This window comes from Eretmochelys imbricata, chromosome 3 (genome assembly GCF_965152235.1).
Source record: "Eretmochelys imbricata isolate rEreImb1 chromosome 3, rEreImb1.hap1, whole genome shotgun sequence".
Lineage (NCBI taxonomy): Eukaryota > Metazoa > Chordata > Testudines > Cheloniidae > Eretmochelys > Eretmochelys imbricata.
In genome coordinates, this window is record NC_135574.1 from 28,747,808 (window position 1) to 28,769,503 (window position 21,696).

Sequence of the window (21,696 nt, forward strand, 5' to 3'; positions counted from 1 at the left end):
GGTTTATGCTATTGGTTTATGCTACAGCTCTTCAAAGTCCCAGGCTTTCGCTTGGTTTAAAACAGTTGTCCCAGATTCTGAGCAGGCAACAAAGGTTTGGCTATTGCAGATGTTTAATTCTTGTTTTGGAGAACAATGAGTAAGGACACACAAAGGTTACTCTCCCTTACTCTATTTTTATGTACCTAGGAAATAATTCTTCCCCCTGCTTCATGTGTTCAAAAGATCCTACACAGAGTGGAACTAATGCAGCTCTTCTGTGTGAAGGCAGAAATTTGCAATGCTGTGTAGGAAGAGGTGGAGATTTCCTAAATACTGTCTCATACAGGGGCATTTGGGTACTAGGCAGGAGCAAGTTGGGAGAGTGAATTCAAACCTCCCAACCTTTCCACATCCATGGAATGGGGTGTTAGGCCACAGAGCCTACCATGCTCTTTATGCTGGAGTAGCAACAGCAGAGTTATTCCGCTTTTCCACTGTGGCCTAGGGAGAGAATTCTTTGCCTCCAAGGAGCTCCCCAGACTGCACACCAATTATCCACGGGGAATAGAATCTGGCCCACTGTTACAATGAAATATCTGTATGAGGATGGGACAACACCTTATAGTGACAAGTGCAATAAAAGTTGCAATCTGAAGTCTCTTCATCAATATATTTTTCAAGCAATGGAGCTCGTAATTCATTTTTTAACTGACTCCTTCACCCCTCTCAGTTCTCCTTCACTGATTTCCTAAGGTTCCCTATGTTTTGGGTTGCTGACATGATGCTTTATGATAGCTCTGTGGGAATGAGCAAGACAACAAAAGCTATGCAAACAACTATTCATTTATTCTGTTGTTATGGCATAAAGCAGTGAGCCTCGCTCATAAAGATGGTAGGATCATTTCTTACTGAATGATATATTTGCTTTCATGGATTCCAGGTTCTTTATTTTAAACTATAATTTTTTTAACACATACTTTCTTAGCCTGGGCTATTCCCCAGTCTTCTGGTGATGCAGATACCCTCATATTAGTAACTCCAATAGCCATTAACCACTTCTGTCTGCATAATTTAACAAACCAATTAAAAAAAAAGACAAGTGTTTGCCCTATTTGAGCAGTGTTGAGTCTCTACATTGATAGTAACACTAGAGTATGATTTTGCTCCCATTTAAAATCAGTGGCAAAACTCTCATTGACTTAAATGAAAGCATAATTGGGCCCACAGCCCTGATGCACCTCTCGGTTATATTGTTGTGAGGTCAGTTTCTCCTTTAATGGTTTTATTGATTGATCATTTGAATTGTGGTAGCACACAGAGGATACAGTCATGGGTCCCATTGTGCTGGACACAGAACAAAAAGGTGCTCCCAGCCCTAAAGAGCTTGCAATCTAAGGAGAAGACAAGAGACAATAGGTGGCTACAATAGACAGAGAAGAATTAACAGTAATAATAAGACACTAAGGTGTGTTTATCCACAAGATTTTTGTGGTGTGCTTATAATTTTTGATAATATGGTGGCTGCTTATTATATGAAACATTGATTTTTTTCTATTTCCCTGCAAACCCATTTCTTTGACCTTTATAGATCAGCATATGGCTGGCCTGTATTTTCTGGTTCTCTCTAATAATATTTGAATATACAGTATTTGATAGGCTGTATTGTGCTGAGAGTTGGCATTTCCTCCTAACTTGACATGCTAATGCCGAATTCACTTGTGACTATTAACAGAAGGTCTAAGCTCTCTAGCACCAAAGGTTTGATTAGAGCCAGCAATAAGCAAAAAGCTTATTTTAGTCTCTCTCTCTCTTTCAAATAAAAGGACATTGTCAGTTCAAGTGTAATTAAACAGTACCTTTTAAAACTTGCTTGGCTTAGTATGTCATCTTAATTACTGTACAGTGCATATCATCCTCTGTTACATCTGCATTTTGCATTACACCTCCTTACAATGGCACAGAGTGCTAATATAAAACACGATAATGTGTTAGCAGAAGGATAGCAAGAGGGCTCGAGGTATATTTTGATCACCTTTGGATTGATCTCTCTAGTTATTTATTATTTTATCTTTGGGTAACAAGAAGGGTGGTTGAGTTATTTGGTGACAAGAATCTTCCCCACCCTCCACTCCATGCACACGATTGTGTTCTCTTTTTAGCTGTGCCTGGCTCCACCTAAAGGAGACATAAAGGAAGAAAAGTTAAACAGGAGAAAGGCGAGGGGATACAATTAAGAAACAAACATGAAGGAAAGGACATGTAGGCGCATCAGCTCAATGTCCCATAGTGTTTCTCTAAATTAAGGTCTTGTCTAAACACAAAAGTTGTACCATCTTATACCAGTACAACACTGCTAGTGTGGACATATTTACACTGATATAAAGTGCTTATGCCAACATAGCTTATTCCCCTTCCCTTCCATATAAGAACGGGAATGAGCTAAGCACTTTAATATTGGTATGATTGTGTCCACACTATGGGTCATATCAGTATAACTATTACAGTAAAAAATCACACCTCTAACCAAAATAGTTGTAGCAGTACAAAATCTGTGTGTAGACCAGGCCTTAAATCATGGTGTGCAGAATTTTCAAAAGTGCCCAGCACTAGCCTAACTCTGCTCACACTGAGTGAACGGGTACAATGTTAGGCCAACATTAAACACACTTCAATATCTCTTTCATACAGATGTTTCTTTCTGTGGTATAAGTAGAGGAGAGCAAAGGTTTTTTTCATAGGTCTGGCTCCTTGCTGTAGTTTCAGTTCAGCAAAGTGACTGCACACAAGTTCCCAGGAATTCAGTCTAATAGAGGAGAATGAATTATCACACACATAATGTGATTAATGTGTATATGAAAATAAGCTTTGCCATAAGTAAAGAAATATAAGAGTAAGCTTCTCACGGCCATTTATGAATATAATCACTATATCCATCTTATTCAAGAAATCCATGTAATTTCACATTCAAATAAAAGTTATTATGTGCATGTATCAAATTTAACAAAGGTAGCATGAAAATCACTTTGTCATCTCTCTGATGAACCAGCGCTACAATATATTATACATGTCAAAATCAATATAAGTGCTAAATATTGCAAAATAATTATATGGACCAACATTTTTCCTATTTAAATTGAAGAAATGATATTTCTTTATACATTTGGCTGTTGTAAAAATATGTACATATAAAATAAGGCTAACTATCATAGTGAAGCTTAAAGATTCCCACTGAGACTGGGACCCCATTGTGCAAAGTGGTGTACTGTCCCACATAATAAGAGACATAATCCCTGCCCTGAAGTACTTGCAGTCTAAACACACAAGACAGACAAAGGGTTGTTGAAAGAAAGTATTATCCCTACATTTCTGAAGAGGAATTGAGACTCTAAGTGACTTGCTCAAGGTCTCTCAGAGCCAGAACTGAATGTTGTCCTGACTCCTAGTCCAGTGCATTAAACACCAGATGTCATAAATATAAAGGGAAGGGTAAACCCCTTTGAAATCCCTCCTGGCCAGGGGAAAGCTTCTCTCACCTGTAAAGGGTTAAGAAGCTAAAGGTAACCTCGCTGGCACCTGACCAAAATGACCAATGAGGAGACAAGATACTTTCAAAAGCTGGGAGGAGGGAGAGAAACAAAGGGTCTGTGTCTGTCTGTATGCTGCTTTTGCCAGGGACAGAACAGGAATGGAGTCTTAGAACTTTTAGTAAGTAATCTAGCTAGGTATGTGTTAGATTATGATTTCTTTAAATGGCTGAGAAAAGAATTGTGCTGAATAGAATAACTATTTCTGTCTGTGTATCTTTTTTGTAACTTAAGGTTTTGCCTAGAGGGGTTCTCTATGTTTTTGAATCTAATTACCCTGTAAGATATCTACCATCCTGATTTTACAGGGGGGATTTCTTTATTTCTATTTACTTCTATTTTTTATTAAAAGTCTTCTTGTAAAAAACTGAATGCTTTTTCATTGTTCTCAGATCCAAGGGTTTGGGTCTGTGGTCACCTATGCAAATTGGTGAGGCTTTTTATCCAACATTTCCCAGGAAAGGGGGGGTGCAAGTGTTGGGAGGATTATTCATTGTTCTTAAGATCCAAGGGTCTGGGTCTGTAGTCACCTAGGCAAATTGGTGAGGCTTTTTACCAAACCTTGTCCAGGAAGTGGGGTGCAAGGTTTTGGGAAGTATTTTGGGGGGAAGGACGCGTCCAAACAGCTCTTCCCCAGTAACCAGTATTAGTTTGGTGGTGGTAGCGGCCGGTCCAAGGACAACGGGTGGAATATTTTGTACCTTGGGGAAGTTTTGACCTAAGCTGGTAAAGATAAGCTTAGGAGGTTTTTCATGCAGGTCCCCACATCTGTACCCTAGAGTTCAGAGTGGGGGAGGAACCTTGACACCAGATCATCCGTCCTACCTCACTACCCAAGTAATGGAGGTAGCATAAAACTTTTAGGCTTATCATGAAGAGTAGATGTAAGAATAAATTCTTTAAAAAAGAAGAAATTATACAGCAAAGGAGGACCCATTTGTAAGGGTCACGATGAAGTAAAGATGCACAAATAATGGATGCAGTACTAAGTTGCTGAAAAAATTTAAGGAAGGAATAGAACAAGGGATGTATACATAGAGGGCCAGAAGTGAATAATTCTGAAAAAAAATTGTTTTGGGTCAAGTGGAAAATGAAGTATTTCAAAGTTTTCAGCAAATCGAACAGTCAAAAATCATTTTGTTTCATCCAACCTGAAATGAAATGGTTTGTTTTAATTTCAGGCAGGATGGGGTTTTTTTGTTTGTTTGTTTGTTTTTACATTTTTACATTCTTAACAAGTACAATTTAAAGCAACTTCTAAACCAAGTTGTTTTGACTTGAAAGATCAAAATCTTTCATTTCAAAAATGTCAAAGGAAATATATCAATTTTTCAGAATGTTTTTGGTTTTGACTCAGTTCAGTGAAACCAAAATGAATTCATGAAATCTTCATTTTTTCCCATTAAAGAAGGTTCAGCCTGTGACGTTACTGACATAACTTGTGACCGTATAGACCATGGTTGCAACCACTGTTATATATTTGCAGCAGATATTGTACAAAGGTTGTCGTGTAAGGTGTCTATGGAAAGGTTATGGTTTGTTGATGATGGTTATGCTATCTGTATGGGTGTATCATTTTTGTAGTTGAAGTTATGGATATTGGCTATGTACTTGTACATCAATGTGTTTTGATTCTAAGTAGCCTCAGTGGAGTACTTGGTCAGCTTCTTGAGAAGGGACTATTGTCAGTAAGTGCCCAATCAAGAAACACTTAACTGACAGTGGACTTTTGGAGACACCAATCCACACCTGAGCTTTCCAAGGAACATTCAAACTAATATGTAAACAATGGCGTCAGCCAGTAAAGAAGTGAGTCATGCATGGACATGTGGCTTGCTCATGTGACTCCAGGCTCCATATTGCTGCTGTGATTGTCCACAGGGTAGAGAAAATAAAATGCTGCTGCATCTCCTCCATCTTGTCTTCAATCCTGCTTCATACCCCCAGAGGAACCTTGCTACAAACTGAAGCTCTGAACAAAGGACTGAATGACCCATCCCAGCTGTAGATGTACTCCAGAGACTTGACTTGAACCTGCAGTTTATTTTATCACTGCTACAAGCCTGAACCAAGAACTTTGCCATTACTGTATGTAATTGATTCCATTTAACCAATTCTAGCTCTCATCTATATTTCTTTCTTTTATGAATAAACCTTTAGGTTTTAGATTCTAAAGGATTGGCAACAGCATGATTTGTGGGTAAGATCTGACTTGTATATTGACCTGGGTCTGGGGCTTGGTCCTTTGGGATCAGGAGAGCCTTTTTTCTTTTACTGGGGTAAACCAGTAAAACCATAACCATTCATCCCCATAATGCGTGGCAGTGGTGTTGATACTGGGAAACTGGAGTGTCTAAGGAAATTACTTGTGTGACTTATGGTTAGCCAGTGAGGTGAGACCGAAGTCCTCTCTGTTTGGCTGGTTTGGTTTGCCTTGATGTGCAAAGGAACCACAGCCTTGGGCTGTAACTGCCCTGCTTTAAGCAATTTGTCCTGAATTGATACTCTCAGAAGTGTCCCACCAAGGGCAGCATCATTACACAGCTGAAATCTGATTTTGCCCAGCTCTGATACTCAAATGTTCATTAGCTTTAGTGGGAACAGGACTGGGCCTACTGTACTTCAAATTAATTTTTTTTATTCCATCTTTATGCAGTTGAGAACACAATTTGCACATGAAGTCTGACCCAAAACCTATGAAAGCCAATGCACCTTTCCACTGACTTCTACAGACACTGGATTGGGCTCACTGACCTTAACAACTTTGACATAAAGAAGAATGAACTGGATCCAAAAAGCTACTGTAACATAGTGTATAAAAAGTCTCTTTTTAATTTCCTCAGCCATTCCTGGCCAGCAAGGCTTTACGTTAGGTTATTATTTTTAGCTAGGGTTCTCACTGTGGTTATCTGTAGTGGTATTTTCCCCCCTATTATTTCCAGTTCCGTGTTTGTTCCTTGTGTTTAAAATGCTGTACCGTATATTGAATTGGTGGCTCTGCTTATACTTTTTTTTAGGATTGCATCAAGCTGTACATTAATGCATTTTGTATTTGTGCAAAATAAATGCATCATGTAAGTGGAGTCATGACTGGAGTATGGGTATTGAAGGGTATGTGCTGTTTAGGAAAGACAGAAATAAAGGCAAAGGTGGTGGAGTAGCACTGTATGTCAATGATGAGGTAGACTGTAAAGAAAAAAGAAGTGATGGAATGGATAAGATAGAGTCTGTTTGGGCAAAAATCACGTTGGGGAAGAAAGCTACTAGAGCCTCCTCAGGGATAGTGCTTGCGATGTGCTATAGACCAGCGGGATCCGATTTGGATTTGGATAGAGACCTCTTTAATGTTTTCAGTGAAGTAAATACTAATGGGAATTGTGTGATCATGGGAGACTTTAACTTCCCAGATATAGACTGGAGGACAAGTGCTAGTCATAATAATAGGGCTCAGATTTTCCTGGATACGATAGCTGATGGATTCCTTCACCAAGTAGTTGCTGAACCGACAAGAGAGGATGCCATTTTAGATTTGGTTTTGGTGAGCAGCGAGGACCCCATAGAAGAAATGGTTGTAAGGGACAATCTTCGTTTGAGCAATCATGAGCTAATTCAGTTCAAACTAAATTGAAGGATAAACAAAAATAGAACTGTGACTAGGGTTTTTTATTTCAAAAAGGTTAACTTTAAAAAATTAAGGAAGTTAGTTAGGGAAGTGGATTGGACTGAAAAACGTGTGGATCTAAAGGCGGAGGAGGCCTGGAATTACTTTAAGTCAAGATTGTAGAAACTATCAGAAGCCTGCATCCCAAGAAAGGGGAAAAAATTCATAGGCAGGAGTTGTAGACCAAGCTGGATGAGCAAGCATCTCAGAGAGATAATTAAGAAAAAGCAAAAAGCCTACAAGGAGTGGAAGATGGGAGGGATTAGCAAGGAAAGCTACCTTACTGAGGTCAGAACATGTAGGGATAACATGAGAGAGGCCAAAAGCCATGTAGAATTGGACCTTGTAAAGGGAATTAAAAGCAATAGTAAAAGGTTCTATAGCCATATTAAAAAGAAGAAAACAAAGAAAGAAGACGTGGATGGTGTGGAGGATGGAGTGGAGGTTAAGGATAATCTAGGCATGGCCCAATGTCTAAACAAATACTTTGCCTCAGTCTTTAGCGAGGCTAATGAGAAGCTTAGGGATAATGGTAGGATGACAAATGGGAATGAGGATATGGAGGTAGATATTACCACATCCGAGATAGAAGCCAAACTCAAATAGCTTAGTGGGACTAAATCGGGGGGCCCGGATAATTTTCATCCAAGAATATTAAAGGAACTGGCACATGAAATTGCAAGCCCGTTAGCAAGAATTTTTAATCAACCTGTAAACTCAGGGGTTGTACCGTATGACTGGAGAATTGCTAACATAGTTCCTATTTTTAAGAAAGGTAAATAAAAAAAGTGATCCGGGTAACTACAGGCCTGTTAGTTTAACATCTGTAGTATGCAAGGTCTTGGAAAAAATTTTGAAGGAGAAAGTAGATAAGGACATTGAGGTCAATGGTAATTGGGACAAAATACAACATGGCTTTACAAAAGGTAGATCATGCCAAACCAACCTGATCTCCTTCTTTGAGAAGGTAACAGATTTTTTAGACAAAGGGAATGCAGTGGATCTAATTTACCTCAATTTCAGTAAGCATTTGCTACGTTTCCACATGGAGAATTATTAGCTAAATTGGAAAAGATGGGTATCAATATGAAAATTGAAAGGTGGATAAGGAATTGGTTAAAGTGGAGACTACAGCAGGTCACACTGAAATGTAAACTGTTAGGCTGGAAGGAGGTTACTAGTGGAGTTCCTCAGGGCTCGGTTTGGGGACCAATCTTATTTAATCTTTTTATTACTGACCTTGGCACAAAAAACGGGAATGTGCTAATAAAGTTTGCAGATGACACAAAGCTGGGAGGTATTGCCAATACAGAGAAGGACCGGGATATCATACAGGAAGATCTGGATGATCTTGTAAACTGGAATAATAGTAATAGGATGAACTTTAATAGTGAAAAGTGCAAGGTCATACATTTAGGAATTACTATTATAAACTGGGGACGCATCACTTGGAAGTAACAGAGGAGGAGAAGGACCTCGGAGTAGTGGTTGATCACAGGATGACTATGAGCTGCCAATGTGATATGGCCATGAAAAAAGCTAAGGCAGTCTTGGGATGCATCAGGCAAAGTATTTCCAGTAGAGCTAAGAAGATGTTAGTACAGTTATACAAGGCACTGGTGAGACCTCATCTGGAATATTGTGTGCAGTTCTGGTCTCCCATGTTTAAGAAGGATGAATTCAAACTGGAACAGGTACAGAGAAGGGCTACTAGGATGATCCGAGGAATGGAAAACCTGTCTTATGAAAGGAGACTCAAAGAGCTTGGCTTGTTTAGCCTAACCAAAAGAAGGCTGAGAGGAGATAAGATTGCTATCTATAAATATATCAGAGGGATAAATAACACAGAGGGAGAAGAATTATTTAAGCTCAGTACCAATGTGGACACAAGAACAAATGAATATAAACTGGCCATCAGGAAGTTTAGACTTGAAATTAGATGAAGGTTTCTAACAATCAGAGGAGTGAAGTTCTGGAACAGCCTTCCAATGGAAGCAGTGGGGGCAAAAGACATATCTGGCTTCAAGACTAAGCTTGATAAGTTTATGGAGGAGATGATATGATGGGATAGCCTAATTTTGGCAATTAATTGATCTTCGACTATTAGCGGTAAATATGCGCAATGGCCTATGATGGGATGTTAGATGGGTTGGGATCTGAGTTACTACAGAGAATTCTTTCCTGGGTGTCTGGCTGGTGAGTCTTGCCCACATGCTCAGGGTTTAGCTGATCGCCATATTTGGGGTCGGGAAGGAATTTTCGTCCAGGGCAGGTTGGCAGAGGCCATGTGGGTTTTTCACCTTCCTCTGCAGCGTGGGGCATGGGTCACTTGCTGGAGGATTCTATGTACCTTGAAGTCTTTAAATCATGAGTTGAGGACTTCAATAGCTCAGATATAAGTTAGGGGTTTGTTACAGGATTTGGTGGGTGAGATTCTGTGGCCTGCATTGTGCAGGAGGTCAGATTAGGTGATCATAATGGTCCCTTCTGACCTTAAAATCTATGATTCTATGAAGTGTAATTCATATCTTATTTCTACCTTTTTGTTTATCTTTAATTCCTAACCTATACTTTTCTAGTATGAATTTGTTAGAAGAATATTTCCAAGTTAATTAAAAAGAATCTAAGTTCAGAATCACTAGGATTGCCAAAATGTTCAAATTAGATCTTTAAAGTTACATACTGTAATCCTCATTTTTGTGCTTAACTAAGAATCTGATTCAAGGCTCATTGAAGTCAATAAAAAGATTCTTATTAACTGAAATGGGCTTTAGATAAAACCTTAAGCAGCCTGATTTTTCAGAGATGCTGAGTACTCACAGCACTTATGGGCCAGTATATGGGGAAAAAGTCAATGGTGTAGGTATTGAAGTATCTCAGTTCACTTGGCAGACTTTCCCCACCTTAATAGTATATGGCTGGATATTATCTTTTCCATGTTAAAGATATCTTCCCATGACTAGGTTATAAAATAAGCATTGTCTGAACTACTGGGTTCTGATTCACCGCATAAAACTCCCCTAAGGCTGGTAGATGGCACGTGGATGATCTTCCTCTTCCCCTCCCATTCCAACATTACACTAGGTTATCCTAGGATAGCAAGAGCTGCTGCAGTGGCTTCTATGCTATCCCTCGTTTTTAATCCCCACCCCAGCATAGGAAGCATGGCTCAGGGTAAAGGGGCATATTCAGGATATCCCTATGCCGAAGTTAGCCCGGATTGACAGAATACCCCTTTGGGACCATTGGCTACTGGTGTAGTTTAGATCATCCATAAAGTTGCTCAAATCTGTCTAGAGTATTGGGTCAGCAAAAAATCAGCTCCAGGATTGGGGTAAGAGGCACAAAAGGATCATTTACACGCCCCTCCTACTTTACCCAGGGTGTTTGCATAGCTCTTGGTGTCATTTTAATAGCTCTTTAGCACAATGATGCCTTTTGGTGATTGGATATATGTTGAAGTCTTTCAAGGTCACATATGTTTTTCTTTGAATTAAGTCAATGATTTTTCATACTTGCAATCCAATAAATCGTCTAATTACAAGGACTATTGGCACAGATACTGTATGCCACACATTATAACCAGAATAATTACATTTCATACATGGTCAGATATGCCAGAAGGTTCTTTTTAAAAATTGTCCACAGTGTATGGAGTGGGAGGAATCATTTGCACTGGAAAATATTTCTGCTGGGTTATCTAATCTATCCCTTTGCATCAAGGCAGAGTTTGAAAACCAACAAGTAGTTTGGGCACATGGAATCTGATCCAAAATATTTCACATGTTGAGAAAACCCCAGGCTAGTAAAAGAATAATTCAGCTCTACCATGTGACACCTATAAAAGGAGCCATGTTAGAAAGAGTTAGCAATTTTAAATAGCCAAATTAAACAAGATATACTTAAGACTTATTATCCCCTTCTCGGAAATTTCATAAACTAACCTTCCCAGGGAAGCTCTGAGTTCTTTTAGTGCAGCTTTAATAAGTTTCAGTGCTTAATTGTGTTATGTCAATAGTCCATTCCTCTTGTCAAGTTCAAACTTTTATAGACAGAAATCATAGCACTATTCTTACCGCATGGACTGGAATCACTACTCTCACTCCCACTACTCAACTTTCTACACTTGCCTTTGTTTTGAATTGTAACACAAGAGCAAGTGCCACCGCAGAACCAGTACTATTAAAAGTGACATATCTGCTGTTGCTGATTGACTAATGCTGTAGCATTACTTCCAGGAATATCATGTTTCAGAGGTGATATTTTTCTGAAGTTATGAAAATCTCATAACAGCTCCTTTAGGAAACGTCATGTCTTCAGATAAGATGGGCTTGTACAGGCTTTTCTTGGCAGTTATTAGGATAGGATGTTTTGTTATCCATTTGCCTTTGAAGGGTGTGAAATAACAATAACATTACTTAGCACATCTCAGCTGTGGATCTCGAAGCATTTAAAGGTGGGCAAATAAGCATTATTATCCCCATGTTTACAGATAGCGAAGCTTAGGTACAGTGAGATTAAATGACTGTGCCACAAGAAACTCTTACTGTCAACTGGCAAAGGGGTGCAACAGGGTTACAGAGATGTTGTGGGTCTCATGTATACATTCTAATTCACCAAAGAGTGTCTTCTGAGGTCTCAAATGACAGCTGGTGTCAAACTGGTCATCAGTATCACTGCGAAACACATGCACAGATGTTGTGTAAGGAGTTATGCATATAAACTGAAATTATAAGGTTTTTGTCATAAGGTCATCAGCAAATGTGAAAAATGGATTTCCTGTCAGACAAGAAATGTTTGTCTAGCTGGCTGTTTACATGTAGATAAAGTATTGTATAGTTTTTAATGGGTCTAATATCACCAATCTGAACTGAATGTTAATGGAGGATTGTACAAATGTGAAAGGGAGAAAAGTGACAGGAAGAGGCAAACCGCAGGAGTAGGAGGGGGGACTGTATCTTGAGGTGCCCATGAAAGTTTTCTCTATTATATTTGGTGGACAAAATAGATACCCTGTCATCCTTCACCTAGGAAGTAAACAGACAGTGCATTTTCTTCATGAAAGAGGGATCTCAACCAGACTTGGAGAGCACTTTAGGTGAGATAAGCTTCTTTAGATAGGAGGTTAACCTGTTAGTTAAGTTTAGTCTCTAGAAAGTGTTACGATTTTGTTTTTATATGTAACCATTTGTTTCCAATATTCTCACTCACTATCACTTGAATCTCTGTTCTTTGATAATAAACTTATTCTTGTTTTCACTCTAAATATATCTCAGTGCTGTGGTGTTAAAGTGGAGATCCTGAGTTGAATCTTACAAGTTGGTGTGTACTGTTCCTTTGGGGACAGCAGACCTGGTGATTCTGTGAGTGTCCAGTACATAAGGGTCTGGACACTAGGGGAATTGCTCTGAGGATCTGCGGGTTGGTGTGTGCCTATTGCTAACCTGGTACAAGAGAGTGAGGTCTGCTGGGATCTGGAAGGCGGTGTTTGTGTTGCCAGAGGCTGATGGTTTCAGAGAACTGATCCACACCAGGAACAGACAAAACTCCCTCATGCTAAGGACATGTGGTGATGAGGGTGCTTCACACCCCTGGGTGCCTTGGGGAGCATAACAATGATTTGTAGAAGGTCACACAGCCAAGAATAGAGCTCAGCTCTTATGACACAGTCCACTCTCCTACCCACTTTCCATGTAAATGCACTCCCTTATTTCCAGAAATCAAATCAGGTGCTGTGCTCCAAAATGAGTTGTCAGCAGTAGGTCCAAACTCTGAACTGTCTCCCTTTTTAATATCATTTTCTAAAGTTTATGAAATGCCAAGAAGCTCCATTGTCATGAACTATACATGTCTAATATTTCCTTGTATTTTCAGCTTTGTTTGCTGTCTGGTTATGCTTATTCGTAATTTCCATCTTACATTTCTCTGTTATGTTCAATACAACCTCAGCTATTTTCAATCTAAGGTTATCTACTAGAAGCACTAAAAGCGGAAAACTAATCATCAGAAGTAATTTCAGAAGTTCTTTATCTTTTTTCATTGATATTTCTTTATTCTTTTCCCATTTTCACATTCTATGTCTAATTTAGATTGTAATCCAGATGGGGCAGAGATAATGTATATTTTAATCTCATGGTGTTGTATATGAATGTTCAATAATAATAATGGCATTATACCAGAAATAGCTGATCTAGACATTCTGAGGGTATGAGGATCTATGCCCTCCTTTCATTTTTGTTTGGTCTGATCCTAGTCTATCAAAAAAATTGAGAGTCCTATATTTGTGGTTCTTGTATCTAGTCATATTGAACTCCATGAAAACTAGTTAAATGGACAAAAATAATTAATAAATCCAATAGCAAAGCCATGGGATGACATGCTAATGAGAACAGTGCTGGAGTTCTATCCTGTAACACTTCTGTGGTATTCGAATGGGTGTCACCCATACAGAAGCACAATCAGACCCATAGACAACTAGGTTCCCATACTTCAAAAACTGCGTCTGGATGTTGGCAAATGGCAAGACCTTCCCCTATCACTGTGGGACAGGATCCATCTGTTAGAAGCGAACATCCTACCATTCCTGCTCTAGCACTTTTAAGTCCTGCCAATACTCTTACCACTTTTATCTAAAAGCCTTAGATCATATGAGTAAAAACTTCCTCTGAAAAGGCAAAAATTTCCAAATGACTAAAATGTAACTAAGCAAAGAGATAAAGAGAATTTGGCACTTTCTAGCTGGAAGAACTCTCCCAAAGAATTAAATAAAAACAAAACCCTCCAGCCCCATTTCTTCCTTTTCATTCCACCCTCCCCACAAATGTGGCATGAACACAACACTTGCAAATCATCACCCTTTATGTGTTTATATGCCTGTCCCCTACCTTTTCTGTCTTATTTATTTAGACTATAAGCTTGGTGAGTCAGCGAATGTTTCTTATTCTGCTCATGCCTAGCATAACAGGACCTGATTCTCAGTTGGTATCTAGGCACTAGCGTAATATAAGTAATAAATGTCAACAACAACAATATAGCCTCAACAACGTATATAATCTCATATATATCTGACATACCCTCACTTTATATGATTCTCCCAGTCTGTTTCAGTACACTGCCTAACTGTCGACAATAAGCAAACAAGTTGTTGAGAAAGGGAAAGAGTATATTAGTATATTATATTATTGATGGCATGCCCTCATCTGGAATAGTCTTCATGTTTGGTCATCCTATGCCCAAAAGCATATGACGTAAATGTACAGTGTCCAGAGAGAGACAACCATATGGTTAAAGGAATGAAAAACCTCCTATATGAGGAGAGGTTCTAAGAGGTGACATGACTGAGATATATTAAATAATGAATGGTAAATCAGTTTACCCTTTCCGATAATACAAAATTAATATCTATGAAAAACATAGGGACATGCTGTAGTATTAAAATCAACAGATTTAATACTGGTAAAGGAAAAGGCTTCTTATACAACACACAATTAACCTGTGGAACTCACTGCCACAAGGTATTATTCAGACAAATATGTAGGAGCCAGATTATGATAGGTCCTTGTGTAGGTATGCTTTTAATTTCTTGGTCTAAATACACTGTAAACTCCTTAGGTCTCGGACTCTCTCTTGCTAACTGTATATACAGTACCTAGCACAATGGGGCCCTGTTCTCAGTTCAGGCCTCTAGGGTGCTACTGTAATCCTTACCTTAGACCTCAGTTCCTCCTGTACCACTGACACATCAGATAGAACAGTTCCTCCATTTATTATGGTCACTTGCTAGCTGTGGTACTTCTTCTCAAGTGATGCCAGTGTATTCAATACCCTCTATCACTGTCTTCTGCTAGTTCTTCCTTGACCTTCCTGACTTTTCCTTTCCTCCCTTGGGTACTCAATTCAATGCTTGCTTAGCATGTCTCCCATGTTCTGTACAGTGTGTATGTTCCAACCACATGAGTCTTCTTTCTTTGATATTTCCTAATGCCCTGCTTTGTCAGATTCCTTAATCTCCCATTTGTTTTGTCTTTCCATGAAATGTGTAATATCTTCCTCAGCCATCTGTGATGGGCAGCCTTAATCTCTTTTTGTTAACACCCCCATCCCCCAAAAAACAACCAAACACAAAAACAAAGAGGTACTTTAATATAAATAGTAAAGGGATCAAATTTTATCCCGACAGCCTGTGCAACATCATTGAACTCAGTGGGAGCTATTTGTTCTCAGCACGTCTGAAAATCAGGACACTTATTTAGGTCCCCATTTTTAAGCACCCAACTTTGAAACTTTTGGCTCTAACCTCTGTGTCTTGATTTGCCTAATCTGCAAAATGTGGCAGCCATATCATATCGTGGATGCATACACCCTTGTACAACAGCTAAAATATGCTATACAAATAAGAATTTGTCTCAAAGAGCTTGCTGCCTAAAGGCACAATCCGTGCAGCAGAATACCTATGGAAATAAATTACAGAACAGTTGGGGTTTGAGTTTTTTGTGTATTACCACCACATGAAAGAAAATCACATGTCTGTTAACCCTGCAGCTAACTGAACGCTTCTGGAAAACAAGATTAAATATTATGGTTATGTTTGGCTTTTTTATTCATTTGAAATGTTCTGTTCTTTGTTCCACAATAAGAATCTCTATGGCATAGTCTGAACTGATTATACACACGACCGTAACAACGTATTCATATAAATCCTATGTAAATACTGATTTTATTTCTAAATTGTTTTGGTGCATAAACACTGGGTTAAAGCAAGAGAAAATATCAGAATGGGCCAGACACCCAGATTAGCACCCAATTAGACCTATTTTAAAATTTATACTAAACTTTTCTATGTCCCTTTTAATTGAAAAGATCTTCCTTACCTCAAGTCTCCATAAAGATAACATGACCCATTTCAATAGGACTATCCTACTGGGAAATAAAAGTCGTCTTGAATTGCTTTGAGTTATCAGAACATTTTATAATACAAAAGCATACTTTTCATGATTATACATCTTTGTCAGGAACAACCACTGGAGCAATTGAGTTTTGTGTGGCTTCCATATCTGCTTTAAAGGCTGCTGTGACAGCAAGCCCTGGCAGAAGTAAACATGAATCTTTGCATGTGGTTTCTATAAATCCTACATTTTCCACTTTACAGTCCAGAAAATAATGATTGAACAGATGGCAAACAGGCCACTGGATTTATGCAATTTTCTGCTAAAACCTGGGATTTTCACTCTCACGAGCAACTTATATACAAGGACTGAAAAGGCTGCATACTAATGTTTTTGGCAAAGCACTGCATTTATATAACCTAGGCACACAAATACTAGTCGTAAATAAGCTGATGGTGGGGAAAGGAAATTTCTTTCTGTGTCAATGAATAATCATTTCTCAAGTGAGCTTCAAATATATATATATCTAATGGAACAATCTTTTAATCCCTTTACAAAGCAGAGAACAAAAGCCCTGCCTGCATTTAAATAATATGAATAAAATATGTTAAAAATAGAAAGTCTAAGCACTGGGATGCAGAAAAGCATGAATAAAGCCATAATAAAGAATGCATTTTTTATTTTAAGAATTCTTCTTGAGAGTGGCTGTAATCAGTGACTTAATGAATAATTTATTAATAATGGTTCATGTGATGCTCTTTCAGCAGGTTTTCAACTTTCCACTTGGGGCACCGTGGAAACTGAAAGCAAAGTCCTGTGTTTTATTATTGCTCTACTATTTTTACAAGATGCACCAAAACTAGGACTTCAGTCTCCAGTGAAAACTAACAGCTTTTGGTTAGAACCCAAGGCAGTATGATCTGGTGCTGCATAGGCCCCCAGGATTGTGCTGTTCCTATCTATTTGTCTATTTACAATTTCATTCTGCCATATTTCTGAAGAATCTGTCACATTGGTATCTAAGAGCCTGATTTAAAGCCCACTGACGTCAATGAGAGCTTTTTCCATTCCATTCAACAGGCTTCAGATGCAACCCTAAGGGCTTACGATTCTCCCAGTGTATCATGTCTTTTCTCTGTCTCCTATGCTCTGATTTTGCGAGCTCTTACCCGTGGATGGGCTGCTGTGCCTGACCACTGCCCTGATGGAGTCAATGGGCCCCCCATCGGCACTGTTGCCTGCTTGTGTGGAGCTGTTGTCTCTAAGGTGCCAGAAGTACTCCTTTTCTGTTTGCGAATACAGACTAACACGGCTGTTACTCTGAAACCTGTCATTAGGCTGTAAAATCCTCCAGCAGGGGCAGTCTTTATCTATGTTTCATGTAGTTCATTGATAGTGGTTCTTAAGGCGAAGCAATAATTTTTAATAATATCAAGGTTGACTTCAGGCCAAAAATCCTCTGATTCATTTTTTGCTTTAAATCTGGAGACTTCATTAGTGTTTCTTCATCAGTTCTTTTTTGACTGGACCATCTTCCCTCCCTGATCCACAGTGACGCTTGCTTTGATTTTTTTTTCTACAGTGCCTTCCTTGCTTATTGCAGATTCCCACAGCAAATTCAGAAACTTTCAGCTACCCCAGGTTCCTTTTTGATATTGTCACAGCCCTCCACCTTGAAATGCCTCATAGCCCCGGATATAGCCCAGCAATGCTGGAAGCTCCCCCAGAGCTCTTTCAACACTCTTGTATTCTTCCGAAATCTCTTGTCCCTTATGACTGCTCTCCATTCCATTCTCTGATTCACTTTTGCCACCTTATCTTATTTTCCAAATTCTCCTGAGAATCATCAAGGTAGATGTACAGGTAGAATCCTGTACAGAATTATAATCAGATCGCAGATAAATTAAACAAAGGACTTAGCCCTCCCTCTTCCCATCCAGAAGCTGCACAACATATCTGCTCCCAATTCTCCTTGAAGGTGCTTCACTCTTGTTCATAAATTCTACTTTTCTGATCGGTGGCAGAAAGGCAAAATGATTAAACCTAGACATAGGGGAGCAGATAATAGAATCATAGAAGATTAGGGTTGGAAGGGACCTCAGGAGGTCCTCTAGTCCAACCCCTTGCTTAAAGCAGGATCAACCCCAACTAAATCATCCCAGCCAGGGCTTTGTCAAGCCTGACTTTAAAAACCTCTAAGGATGGAGATTCCACCACCTCCCTCCCTAGGTAACCCATTCCAGTGCTTCACCACCCTCCTAGTAAAATAGTTTTTCCTAATATCCAACCTAGACCTCCCCCATTGCAACTTGAGACCATTGCTCCTTGTTCTGTCATCTGCCACCACTGAGAACAGCCTAACTCCATCCTCTTTGGAACCCTCCTTCAGGTAGTTGAAGGCTGCTATCATTTCCCCATCACTCTTCTCTTCTGCAGGAAAAATAGCCCAGTTCCCTCAGCCTTTCCTTGTAAGTCATGCACCCCAGCTCCACAGTTGCCAACTTTCATGCGGTAAATAAGCACCCTGACTTTCACAATAAGCCAAAAATCAAGCTAATCCCATTTAAAAACAAGGCCAAAACAAGCCAATCCCTAAGAACCCCAACACTCAATGTGACTATATCCCCACAGCATGCAGTCTGGGACTGTGGTGGGCTCGCTGTGCACCCCTGACTCTCTCACCGCTGCTTGCTCCCACTTGCCCCTGCTTGCCGGAAGCCAATAAAAAAAAGCAACAAGCTACAAGCCAAAACCTAGCCAACAAGCAACTCACAAGCCAATTAAGCCAAAAACAAGCCCAATGTCTGGGTTTTTTTTTTTTTTTTTTGTGAGTTTGGCATGTCTGACCAGCCCCCTAATCATTTTTGTTGCCCTTTGCTGGACTCTCTCCAATTTGTCCACATCCTTTTTGTAGTGGGGGGGGCGAGGGCAAAACTGGACACAATATTCCCCTCTATTCAGCACTAGTGAGTCCACATCTGGAATAATCACTTTCCTTGATCTGCTGGCAGTGCTCCTACTAATGCAGCCCAATATGCTGTTAGCCTTCTTGGCAACAAGGGCACACTGTTGACTTATTTCCATCTTCTCGTCCACTATAATCTCCAGGTCCTTTTCTGCAGAACTGCCGCTTAGCCAGTCCCCACCTCACTCTGCACTTGGCCTTGTTGAACCTCATCAGATTTCTTTTGGCCCAGTCCTCCAATTTGTCTAGGTCAATTTGTCTAGGTCTGGACCCTATCCCTACCCTCCAGCATATCTACCTCTCCCCCCAGTTTAGTGTCATCTGCGAATTTGCTGAGGGTGCACTTAATCCCATCAACCAGATTATTAATGAAGATGTTGAACAAAAACGGCTCCAGGATCAACACCTGGGGCACTCTGCTTGATACCAGCTGCCAACTAGGCATCGAGCCTTTGATCACTACCCATTGACCCTGATGATCTAACCAGTTTTCTATCCACCTTACAGTCCACACATCCAATCCATTTTAACTTGCTGGCAAGAATATTGTGGGAGACGGTATCGAAAGCTTTGCTAAAGTCAAGGTATATCATGTCCACAATTTTTCCCATATCCACAGAGCCAGTTATCTCATCATAGAAGGCAATCAGGTTGGTCAGGCATGACTTGCCTTTGGTTAATCCATGTTGACTGTTCCTGATCACCTTCCTCTCCTCCAAGTGCTTCAAAAAGGATTCCTTGAGGACCTGCTCCATGATTTTTCCAGGGACTGAGGTGAGGCTGACCATCTGTATTTTCCTAGATTCTCCTTCTTCCCTTTTTTAAAAATAGGCACTATATTTGCCTTTTTCCAGTTGTCTGGGACCTCCCCCAATCGCCACAAGTTCAAAGATAATGGCCAATGGCTCTGCAATCTCATCAGCCAACTCCCTCAGCACTCTTGGATGCATTAGATCTGGACCTATGGACTTGTGCATGTCCAGCTTTTCTAAATAGTCCTTAACCTGTTCTTTCACCACTGAGGGCTGCTCACCTCCTCCCCATACCGTGCTGCCCAGTGCAGCAGTCTGGAAACTGACCTTGTCTGTGAAGACCGAGGCAAAAAAAAATTGAGTTTTTCAGCTTTTTCCACATCATCTATCACTAGGTTGCCTCCCCCATCCAGTAAGGGTCCCACACTTTCCCTGATCTTCTTCTCGTTGCTAACATAAGGATCCCTCAGTCCTTATTCTGGCCATTCTCACGTTGACTTCAGTACCAGAATAACAACTGTGCAAGGACAGCTGGATTTGGAGCAGAGAGATTGTCCTCTTCTTCTTAAATTCTCGAGATTTTTTTTTACACATTGGTGACTGAGATGCAAAATAGAATACGTTGGGAACATTCACCTACCAAACTTCTTGTTTGTTTTCTCTATCTTTAATGAGATTTTACTGTGCTACAGTAATGCAAATAGAGCTTAATATTCAAAATAATGTAACAGAAAAGGAGGCAGCATGATCCAGATATTACAGCACCAGATTGAGAGTCAGTAAAGCGGAGTTATATTCCTAGCTCTGCCACTGAATAGCTGTGTGACCTTGGACAAGTCACTTAACCTCTTTGTCCCTCAATTCCTCATCAGTAACACACAGATAATCGGATATCCTTGTAACATGCATTTGAGATCTCTGGATAATAAGAGCTCTGTAAGTGGTAAGTACTGGCATTAATAAAATGAAGTGTAAATAAATCACCTTGGCGATACAGTACAAAGTCTCTTACATTAATGAACAATCATGATGAATCATAATGCACAGATTTGTTTAGTTAAAAAGGAGGTGACTGTTTCCAAGCTCTGATAAACGATTCAAGTGAGTCACTATTTGAACATCGTATACCTTTCCTGTTTATAAGCAGTAGCAGAAGCGGTCAGGCTATAACTGAGAAAAGCCCTTCTAATCCCCAAACTTTTCAGTGTACCAAAGCTAACTTCCTCATGTCACTCTCTTTTTTAGACTGTAGCTGTTTGTGGGTTTTTTATTCTAAGCTCCTGGGGACAGGAATTTTGTTTTTTTTTCAGTGTGTTATGCATGTTTTAGATTGCCATGCACAAATAAGGCATTGCAATGTATCAATTAACAAAAATTAACTTAATGAGCCAGAGGCTTAATTAGTGTAAACTGCTATAGTTCCATTAGCTGCCTGAGTCTGCTGCAGTTTCCACGGTATGCATCCGATGAAGTGAGCTGTAGCTCACGAAAGCTCATGCTCAAATAAATTGGTTAGTCTCTAAGGTGCCACAAGTACTCCTTTTCTTTTTGCGAATACAGACTAACACGGCTGTTACTCTGAAACCTGCCTGAGGACAGATACTCCAGTGGTTAGACTGCTATGTTAGAACTTAGAAGTCCTAGGTTCAAGTCCTTCTCTGCTGCAGCTGGGGGTTTATAGTTCTTCTTACCTCACTGTGTATTGTGAGGTAAATACATTAAAGACTGTGAGTTGTCAGATACCATGGTTATGCAGGCCATAGAAGTACCTGAGATAGAATATATATCTAGAGAGGATAGAACTACATCTCTGCCAATTTATGCAAGCAGGGGGTCTGGCCCAGGTATGTAACATAGCCAACAGCTT